This window comes from Ornithodoros turicata, unplaced genomic scaffold, assembly GCF_037126465.1.
Source record: "Ornithodoros turicata isolate Travis unplaced genomic scaffold, ASM3712646v1 Chromosome28, whole genome shotgun sequence".
Classification (NCBI taxonomy): Eukaryota; Metazoa; Arthropoda; class Arachnida; order Ixodida; family Argasidae; genus Ornithodoros; species Ornithodoros turicata.
The window spans coordinates 1,930,287-1,940,687 of NW_026999351.1; positions in this window are offsets into that span (position 1 = coordinate 1,930,287).

Sequence of the window (10,401 nt, forward strand, 5' to 3'; positions counted from 1 at the left end):
TGCTGACGGTAAGCTTTGTTAAAAAATATTTAAAGATGCCATTTGAAAATGGTCGATATCAGCCGTCGGTAGCACAAACAGAGCATACAAGTCCCGATATGATCTTTTTCTAGAAGGATTTTTCCAGTGAACTGCGAGAGGTGCTCTACCTTGACACGAGCACCTCTCGCAGTTCACTGGAAAAATCCTTCTAGAAAAAGAGCATATCGGGACTTGTATGCTCTGTTTGTGCTACCGACGGCTGATATCGACCATTTTCAAATGGCATCTTTAAATAATTTTTAACAAAGCTTACCGTCAGCAGAATGCACCGTCAGATTGACATCAGGTACACCTTTCAAAAGTGATACTGCAGGTATATTTAAGAACCTCGTACATTGAAGAACCTTCATAACATCAAAGTACATGGCTAATATAACGATACACTTCTGAAGTACTGAATCCCTGCAGTAAAACTAAATAATGTGTTAATAAAGCAGAAGATGTAGTAACTTGATTTGATTTGATTTGATTTGATTTGGGTTTTTCTGGCGCATTAGCTACTAAGGCCATAATGCGCCAAATACCAGTGTAAGTTTTATCTGTGTAAAATTTGTGTATTTACTAAAACAGTGTTGAGTGCTGGGTTAGTAGTTAAAATCACAGATCCTTTAAAAACTCGGTATCTCTAAAAAACATATAGATCTTTTCAAAGGGTATGAAACTTTCATCGCCCAGCAAAAGCGCCGGGTGCAGTGGTAAGAAGTTTCTATAGAATAAAACAAAATGACGTTCACGAAGATGCTGATACGCTGGGCATACAATGAGGATATGGAGGACTGAGAGTTGTTGTTCCCCACAGTGATTGCACTCGGGAGGATCTTCTTCCCGTAAGAGACATCCATGTGTTAAGTATGTGTGTCCCAAACGGAGCCGACAAGATAGCACCTCATACAGTCGATTTGATGCAGATGGGGAAGGGCCTATCTTGGGTTTTATAGCATGTAATTTGTTGCTTGTCTGTTGGTCCCAAAAGCTCTGCCAGTGTCTGTTAATGCTGCTTTTTAAACATAGCCTGAGATCTTTTGATGGAATGTCGAAAGCCGTAATGTCGTTTGTTAGGGCAGCAGCAGCTGCTCGATCGGCCTTTTCATTTCCAGGTATCCCAACATGGCTGGGTACCCAGCAGAACAGTAACCGATAAGCCCTGTTAGCTATAGTGCTTGCAATTCGCCTTGCACGATGGACAATGGGGTCTTTTGTGCAATGAATGCTACAGATAGTCTGTAAGGAACTCAAAGAGTCTGTGTATATGACTGATGATTTGATACAATTTTGCAAGATATAATTCAGGGCTAAAATTATGGCATACACTTCCGCTGTGAAGACAGACATGGTGACCTTCAAACGATGTGACCTTGTAACTGTGCCAGTGACCATAGCGCACGATACCCCGGAAACGGTCTTTGAGCCATCAGTGTACAACTCTACATGGCTGCCAAAGCTATCCTTTAACACCTCAAATTCCTGCTGGAGTACACTGTTAGCAGTCTCACGCTTGTTGTATCTGGAAAGGGATACGTTGCATTTTGGAGGGGGCTGCCATGGAGGGATTTTCTTAGTTGTCTCAAGAATCATAGAGTTGTATTCTGGAAAGCCATAGTGTTCGACTGCTTGTGACATTCTAACGCTAAAAGAAGGCACGGCTGAAGGTCTGTTCAACAAGTGCTGTCTGAATGGTGTATCTTTCACACATTGATATGCTGGGTTCTCGGGGAGACCCCTGATTCTAAGTGCATATGAAGCAGCGAGGTAAAACCTACGTCTCTCTGAAGACCACTGATTCGCTTCTATGTATAGACTTTGTATCGGAGAAGTTCTGAATGCTCCGAGTACTAAACGCAGTCCTTGGTGGTGTATTGGATCGAGGATTTTGAGTGTAGATGGCCGTGCTGAACCATACACAGCACACCCATAATCCAACTTGGATAGAACAGTGGAGACGTAGATCTTCTTGAGTGTGTCACGATCTGCTCCCCAGGACCGGTGAGAAAGCACTTTTAGAAGATTTAGAGATTTAATGGCCTTTACCTTGAGGTGTTTGAGGTGAGGAAGAAAAGTCAATTTCCGGTCAAATATAAGTCCAAGGAATTTATGCTCGGGCTTTACGTTAATGTCGTGGCTGCCCATTTTAAGTGTTGGTTCGGGGAATACTCCCCGTACCCTAGAGAAAGAGACGCATACTGTCTTTTCCGGAGAAAACTTGAAACCATTTCCGTGCGACCATTTGACCAACTTGTTTATTGTGAGTTGGAGTTGACGTTCGCACCTAGCGACGCTGGAAGAGGAACAAGAAATCTGAACGTCATCTACATACAGTGAATACCTGACTGAAGGAGGAATGACACTTGCTATAGAGTTCATCTTTACGATGAATAGAGTTACACTTAGGACGGATCCTTGAGGTACACCGTTCTCTTGTATGAATGGGCGAGAAAGTGTCGATCCAACCTGGACCCGGAATAATCGTCCTTGAAGGAAATTGGCAATACAGCGAAACATGCGGCCGCTTATTCCCAGAGTGTGCACATCTTGCAGAATACCATACCTCCAGGCGGTATCATAGGCCTTTTCAATGTCGAAAAATACGGACACACAATGCTGCCTTCGGACAAATGCTTCTCTGATGGCACTCTCTAGCCGCAAAAGATGATCTGTTGTCGAGCACGCAGCTCTGAAGCCACTCTGGAATTTATCTAGGCATTTATTTTCCTCAAGGAAATACATCAGGCGATCATTAACCATGCGCTCAAAAGTTTTCCCTAGGCAACTTGTGAGTGCTATGGGTCGATAACTGGAGGGGTTTGTGCAGTCTTTTCCAGGTTTTAACAATGGAACAACGGTTGCCACCTTCCAGCCAGACGGAAGACAACCCTCTCGCCAGACAAGATTAAAGAAATCAAGAAGGGATTCTAAAGATGTGGATGATAAATGCTGGATCATGGAGTAGGTAATGCGATCAGGACCTGGGGCTGTAACTTTACTAGATGATAGAGCCCTTTGTAGCTCAGTCATTGTAAAGAGTGAATTGTATGGGTACTTGTCACCGCCCTCACTTGGAATAGTCTGTTTCTCAGCAGATGATTTTATTTTCAAAAAATCCCTGCTATAGTGAGCTGAGCTGGATACATGTTGCATATGTTCCCCAAGGGCATCGGCCTGCTCTTCCAAATTCTGACAAACTACGCCATTTACCTGCAGTAATGGGACAGAGAAACTTGTGTAGTCTCCTTTGATTTTCCTTAGCCTGTCCCATATAAGTTTTGAAGTTTTTTGCCTGTCTTCGTGTCCAGCGTGCTTTTGCACGTGCCTTCCTGAATGCGACTAAGTTTGGTGTGGTGGGGTGCCTCCGAAACACACCCCACGCCCGATTTTGTTCTTTGCGTGTAGTCTCGCAGTCGCTTGTCCACCAAGGCTTGGAGCGCTTAGGGAGGCGACCGGATGTTTGTGGGATGGACTGTTGAGCAGCATTTATAATGGTGTCCGTAATAAGATTATTGACATCTTCTATACTTAACCCTTGGAAAGATGGTGTTAGGAGATTGGCTTCTTCCTTGAAGAGATTCCAATCAGCCTGTGACAGTTTCCACCGACGTGGACGTGTATCTAGGGTGGTTGGTACATTATGCACTTTCAGAACTACAGGAAAATGATCGCTACCCCGATGATTCTGGTCCACTGCCCAGTCAATGCTTTGAAACACTGATGGGCTGCACAAAGAGAGGTCGATAGCGGAGAAAGACTGACTAGCGCTACTTACATAAGTGGGACTTCCTTTGTTAAGAAGACAGATAGCTCTAGAAAGTAATATCTTTTCCAACATTTTTCCTCGCCTGTCGACTCTTGAGCTTCCCCATAAGCAGTTATGGGCATTAAAATCTCCCAGTAAGAGGAAAGGCGGTGGGAGCTCGTCAATTAAAGTTTCCAGTGTGTTTTGGTCTACCACAGCTGATGGTGGTAGGTATAAGGAACATACAGTTATGAGCCCCTGAAGACATATTTGAACGGCAACTGCCTCAATTGCTGTTTTCAGTGGAAGGTGCTTTGTAGGGAGGGTTTTTGGTGTAAGGATAGCAACACCTCCAGATGTACGTGTTGCATCAACCCGATCGTTTCGGAACAGGTTCCATCTCCGGAGTGTATGTATCTGTTGTGGATTAAGATAAGTCTCTTGTAGTGCAAAACAGAGTGTATCATACCTGTCCGAAAGATCATTGACATCATCAAGATTAGTGAGAAGCCCTCGACAATTCCACTGAAGGATCGCCATAGTATAGAAAATGAAAAAGGTGTGCACAAGAGGCGTCTTCGTCATTGGAAAGTGTGTACTGTGTAAAGAAGATTTCATTATTTCTTCTTTGGGGGCATTATGGGCTGCCTCGGAGTTTTCTTCCGAGCAGCCGCAAGTTCCTTAGGTGATATATCGGGGAGTGAGCCGCTCCCCGACATACTGCTCTTGGGCTTCCTTTTTGTTTGTGAGCTCACGCTCGTAAAAGAGCCTTGCGAGCTCGTGTCGTCATCGCATTCCATGGAGCTTGCCTCCACAGTTTGCGATGACGAAGGCGGCGTCTGTGAAAATGACGCCGCGGAAGAGGATTGCGAATCTGTGGTTACTGCTACAGGAGTTGGTGTTTGAGAAAGAGTTGTACATGTTACTTCACTTTGTATGGTATTATCTGTCTGTGTTGCACATGACATCATCCTTGGTTTCTCTTTAACAACAGATGAAAAGGATTTCTGGAACGAGAACGGAGATGCCTTCTTCCTGGCTTCTGGATAACTTAGTTTCTGTGTGACTTTGATGTGCATCACCTCTTTCTCAAACTTCCACTTTGGACAAGACCTAGAGTACGAAGGGTGGTCACCCGCGCAGTTGACACAGTGATCCGGCCCTCTGCACTCCTTAGAGTCGTGGTCCTGCCTGCTGCAGCGGGCACAGCACGCAGAACCTCTGCAAGCATCGGAAGGATGGCCAAAGCGGTTACACTTGAAGCATCTGAGTGGATTAGGGATATATGGACGCACCTCTGCAGTCAGATACCCTACCCTTAGCCTTTCTGGTAAAGTCGGACAGTCGAACGTAAGGATTGTGTTGCGCGTTGTTATATACTCGTTGTTTTTCCGGATTTTTATTTTCCTGACATCAATCACTTTTTGGCTTTTTAGATTTTCCAGTATCTCTTCTGATGGAACGTCAATGAGTTCCGCTAGTGACACGACACCACGGCAGGTATTAAGGGTCCTATGCAAGGTTGCTGATATTTTGATCCCGTGCATCTCCTGTGTGTTCAGTATACGCTCGCAGTCGGCTTCAGAAGTGCATTGCAGCAGTAGGTCACCTGATCTAAGGCGTTTGATTTCTTTCACGTTCTTTGACAGAGATGCCACCGCCTTTTCGATGAAGAACGGTGACATTTTCCCGAGTGGAGTGTTTTTTTCAGTCTCTGAGTTCACACTGCTTACAACAATGTATTTATTTTGAAAGGCGTCAAACGCCTGTTTGAAAACTTCGGTCCGCGGGCGCTTACCGCCCGCGATCGAGGAAGGAATAGAATTTTTACCCATATAAGGTTTAAGTAAACGAATGTTCCAGATGGTCACCCACACTTCACATTCATACATGTGGGAAGGTCCCGGAGTTTTAAAGAAAACCCATCGGCCGGGGCTTGACCAAGACCCCGACCGCCACCGTTCAAGGTTTCTACCCTTCACCTTAAATCCCCTCAGCACGGTACGGTTAACACCTTGGGACTGGGGGCTGGGGTCCGTGGTGGCGCCACTCACCAAACACCAGCCGAAGCCGGTGCCCCCTGCGGGGAGAAGATGTAGTAACTGAAGTGGTGGTTTTCCCTCCCACCTCCACCACCACCGCCACCACCACCACCACCACCAATTTGTATGTGAAAGTCACACACAAATAATTGGTCCCGGGGGTAAGACATGCGACCACGCATCGTGCAAACACATCTTACATAAGATGAGCAATACCGCAGAGAGTGACAGTAGTGACATACTGCGCTCAAGCGGAACCCACTTATACACAACCCTATGCCGGGGCCATGATGGGCCTTCTCGCACCCCGAAAGATTTGCAGTTAGAGGCTCCTATCATGCACACCAAAAGCATAATGATAAGTACTTTCGGGGTCATTATGCTGGTACCAAAACGGTTGCGCGGGGATCGCAAGATACCACAAAAGCGTCGTTCTTTATCATCGTCTATGGTGAAACGACAGTTCACTAAATCACGGAACGGTGGCGCCTCGTCAGTTTTTCAAATTTATTTCTCGATTCGCACGAAATGTTTCTCTCACTAGAGGGCTTCCTTGCCCTAAAGAGGTTATTGTCTGCAATTGAGCTGATTGTAGTGATATGACATGTGTAGGGAGGCAAAGTAAACTCTCCCTAATCAGAACGTGAGTAACTAAACAAATGCACTGATTGATTGATTGATTGATTGGGGCTCGTGGCGAAAAAGTGACAAAAGCCATAGAGCGCCAAAAACAGTGGGCATATCGAGAAATCAATATGAGAGTAAAATTAAATTTAATGCTATGAGTTTTGAGGTCACGCAAACATTATCGACTCAACATTACAAAAATAAAAAATAACAGAAAGAGGCTCAAACCGCGACCGGGGCCCGGCGGACCTGGTGTTAACCCGATCCACATCGACTAATGCCAGGTTCGCGTTCGGTGGGCGAACTGAACCTTGTTATAGCTTTACTAGCCTGATCAAAACCTAGGTGTTCTGGGATCCAGGAAATTCTGGTTTTGTTCAAGCAGGATAATGGCTGATCCATCCCGGAACCTACTGGAAGAGGCCGACCTCGGATTTCTCTTGATCAGGCCTGATTAAAACCAGATCCGGGCTTATCAAGTTTGGTCATACGGGAAAGTAAAAGTTACATAATGACATTAAGAACAAAACATCGTGAATCCTGTAAAATGAAATACTAAGAAGTACAAATTTTACAACTTACCAGTGAAGCAAATATCCTGGAAGAAGTTAAAAACAGTCTCGAACTGAACGAGTGGCTCATCACCCAGCAAGAGGGCTTGGTGAGGGGGTATGAAGTGCTTCTAAATCCTGCTAAAATAACACTGACGTTGGCTTTCAAAAAGAGGACATGAGATGAGCACATGGACAACAGAGGGCTGCTCACCACAGTGTGTGCACTTAAGAGGCTCACCTCCTCCAAGTAAAAGCCTGTGAGTGACATAGGTCTGCCCTATTCTCAGTCTGCATCGCAGGATTTCCTGCATTCCGTTTTTTAAGAGGATACCCGTGCCATTCAGTGTTCCTTTCGACAAGGTGGGGCTTGTTGTTTTCCTGTATGTGGCAAAACTCCTGCCGCTCGGAGTTTATACAGTTTCGCAGGAGCCGAATCAGGTCCTGGGCAGGAATATCAAACGGTGTGATGTCGTTGTCTATTGCTTTGGCTGCTGCGCTGTCAGCACACTTGTTTCCCGGTATCCCGTCGTGGCTGGTAATCCAGCAGAATATCAACCTGTATTTGTGTTGATGATTTGTGATGCAAGATACTGCGCCCTGTGAGCCAGGGATTTTTTTTTTTGTTTTATGTGGCCTGCATATTGCCTGCATAGCCCCAAATAATCTGTGTAGATGACTGATGAGACGATGCTGTGCTGTAAAATGTAATTCAATGTCACAATAATTTCGTAAACCTCAGCACTAAAAATGGACATGTACCAGTTCAAACGGATTGCCCTGGTGCATCTCAAAGTCACCATGGCACTCGATACACCTGTGTTGGTTTTGGATCCATCTGTATAGAAACCTGTGTGCTCTCCCAAACTTTATTTCAGATGTTCGAACTCCTGTTGCAATACGGCCGTGTTGGTATCATTTTTCTCGTATCTTGCTAAGGAACTGTTAGACCTTGGGGGTGGTGTCCATGGAGGTAAAAGTCTAGTAGATTATGATACCTGACAGTTGAAATCACAAAAATGGTACTGTTGAACCTGTTGTGAGATACGCATATCAAGAGGAGGAACAACTGAAGGTTTGTTCAAGAAAAGCTGTTGAAAACGTCTGCCCCCAACACTCGAAGGAGCAGCGTGTAGTGGGTAACTTCTCACCCTGAGTGCGTAAAGTATAGAAAGATAGGCGTGTCGCCTTTTCAAGACCACTCATTGCTTTCAACATATCAGCTTTTATCTGGCTAGGTGCGGAAAGCACCAAGCACCAGCCGTAGTCCGTGATGATGTACGGGGTTTATGCGTTTTAAGACAGAACGACGTGCTGACGCAGAAACTATACACACGTAATCCAGTCTAGACCGAACCACAGAGGTACGCACCCGGTGTAAAGTCTCTTGATCTGCTCCCAAGACCTGTGAGATAAAACTTTTAACAGATTTAATGATTTGGTGCATTTTGAAAAGGTGGTGTCATGCTTCTACTTTAGACGCCAAGTGAGACAATCTTTAATTTTTAGCCGAGAGACGCGCAGCGATTATTTCTTGTCAGGCAGGGTCCACGAGGCTGCGGCCTTGCGCGCCCCACCTACGAGCACGCGACCTTCAACCTCTTCTTTGCTACAGGTCTCCCGCTGACGGAGAAATGAATGACCACCCTGCGTGAGCTTGCTGTAGTGTCCCCAGAGCATCACTTTACGTTTACCCAATGGTCTCCCAGTTCCGTCAGGCTCATTCAAACCGTGGGAGAGTACATGAGTTGCCTGTGTGCCCTTGACGAGAAGCCCCAGTCCTCGAACATACCGACAAAGGAGTGAGAAGAAACGATGCGCTTCGTAAATATCTTTATCCAGTGGTAACATCGTAGCTTTTGTTTCAGGTTGCCACCAGTCCCCCAAGCAGTGTGAAAGTCACATCCTTTTCATTGGTAAAAGAACGTTGTGGAAGTTTCGCAAAACGTAAAAGGTGCCCATTGCGAGACCCCTGCAGGTGGTGGATGCAACCATTGGATTAGCATCATCTGATAGGTTTAGATATGACCTTTCACATGATGTAAAGTGACTGGGTTCAAGCGCATGGATGCCAAAAGGCGTACTGGAGACCACACCGAGGGTTTAAGGTACCTACGGCTACTGGAAACGAGGGATTTTAGTTGTGCGTTGTTCTGTCGGAAATTTTGATTCCCACGGTTGCACTGACACAGCTCGTGGAGGGCGAACGTGTTATACTTGAGAGCAGCAACATACTGCCATCACAGCTGTATTACGGGCTTTGTATGTAGTACTCGTCGTGGTTCCGAAATAACGCTACGGGGCATAAAACTAATTAAAGGTAGCATGGACAGCTTCGGAACTATCACTTATTGCGGCCAAGCTAAGAGACGGCTGCAACCAGGCGGCCACAAATTTGTATTCTCACGTGTTGTAACTTTCTGTCCCATGTGGCCGTAGTTCTGCATTCCTAATATTAACTCGCACGACAGCCAAATAGCGTGCGTATGGGCATTGCCTTAAGCACATGTGCGGAAGAATAGTGAATATGCGCACGTGCATACGCACACGTCGTGCGTGCGACTCCCATGAAAGTGCGTAATAGCAAGTTCAAGGCGCCACGAAAGTATTGCCTTCAAAGGACAAAATAAACATACGTACCATAAGTGCAAAATAAGTACAGAATGCAACATCTGGGCAATAAATTACAAAGCAAAGACTACAAAGCAAAGCGCGCACGTAAACATACGACGAGCCCCTTTGTGTGGAAAAATCGCTCCACGGAAAGGTAGCCCAGCGTCTCAATCAAAAAGAGAAAAGATACCTACCTTACCAGCAGCGCAAAGTACAGGCATAATTCTGCCCCTGTGAAATTAATCGTGAAAAATATTGTGGCGTTTTAGAAATAATTAAGATCGAACATGCAAAATTTTCGCGTACCACTCGTGGTTTTGCGATACTAGGCGGACGGAAAATGCGCTTGAACCTAGTCACTTTACATCACGTGAAAGGTCCTGTAAAGCTTTCGGATGATACTAATCCAATGGTGGCAGCTATCATCTGCAGGGGTCTCGCAATGGGCACATTTTACGTTTTTCGAAACTTCCACAACGTTCTTTTACCTATGAAAACGATGTGAATTTCACACTGCCCGGGGGACTGGCGGCAACCTGAACCAAAAGCTACGATGTTACCATTGGATAAAGATCTTCACGAAGCGCTTCATTTCTTCTCACTACTTTGTCGGTATGTTCGCGGACTGGGGCTTCTCGTCAAGGCCGCACAGGCAACTCATGTACTTTCCCACGGTTTGAATGAGCCTGACGGAACTATTGGGTAAACGTAAAGTAATGCTCTGGGGATGCCACAACAAGCTCACGCAGTGCGATCATTGATTACTTCGTCAGCGGGAGACCTGTAGCAGAGAACAGGT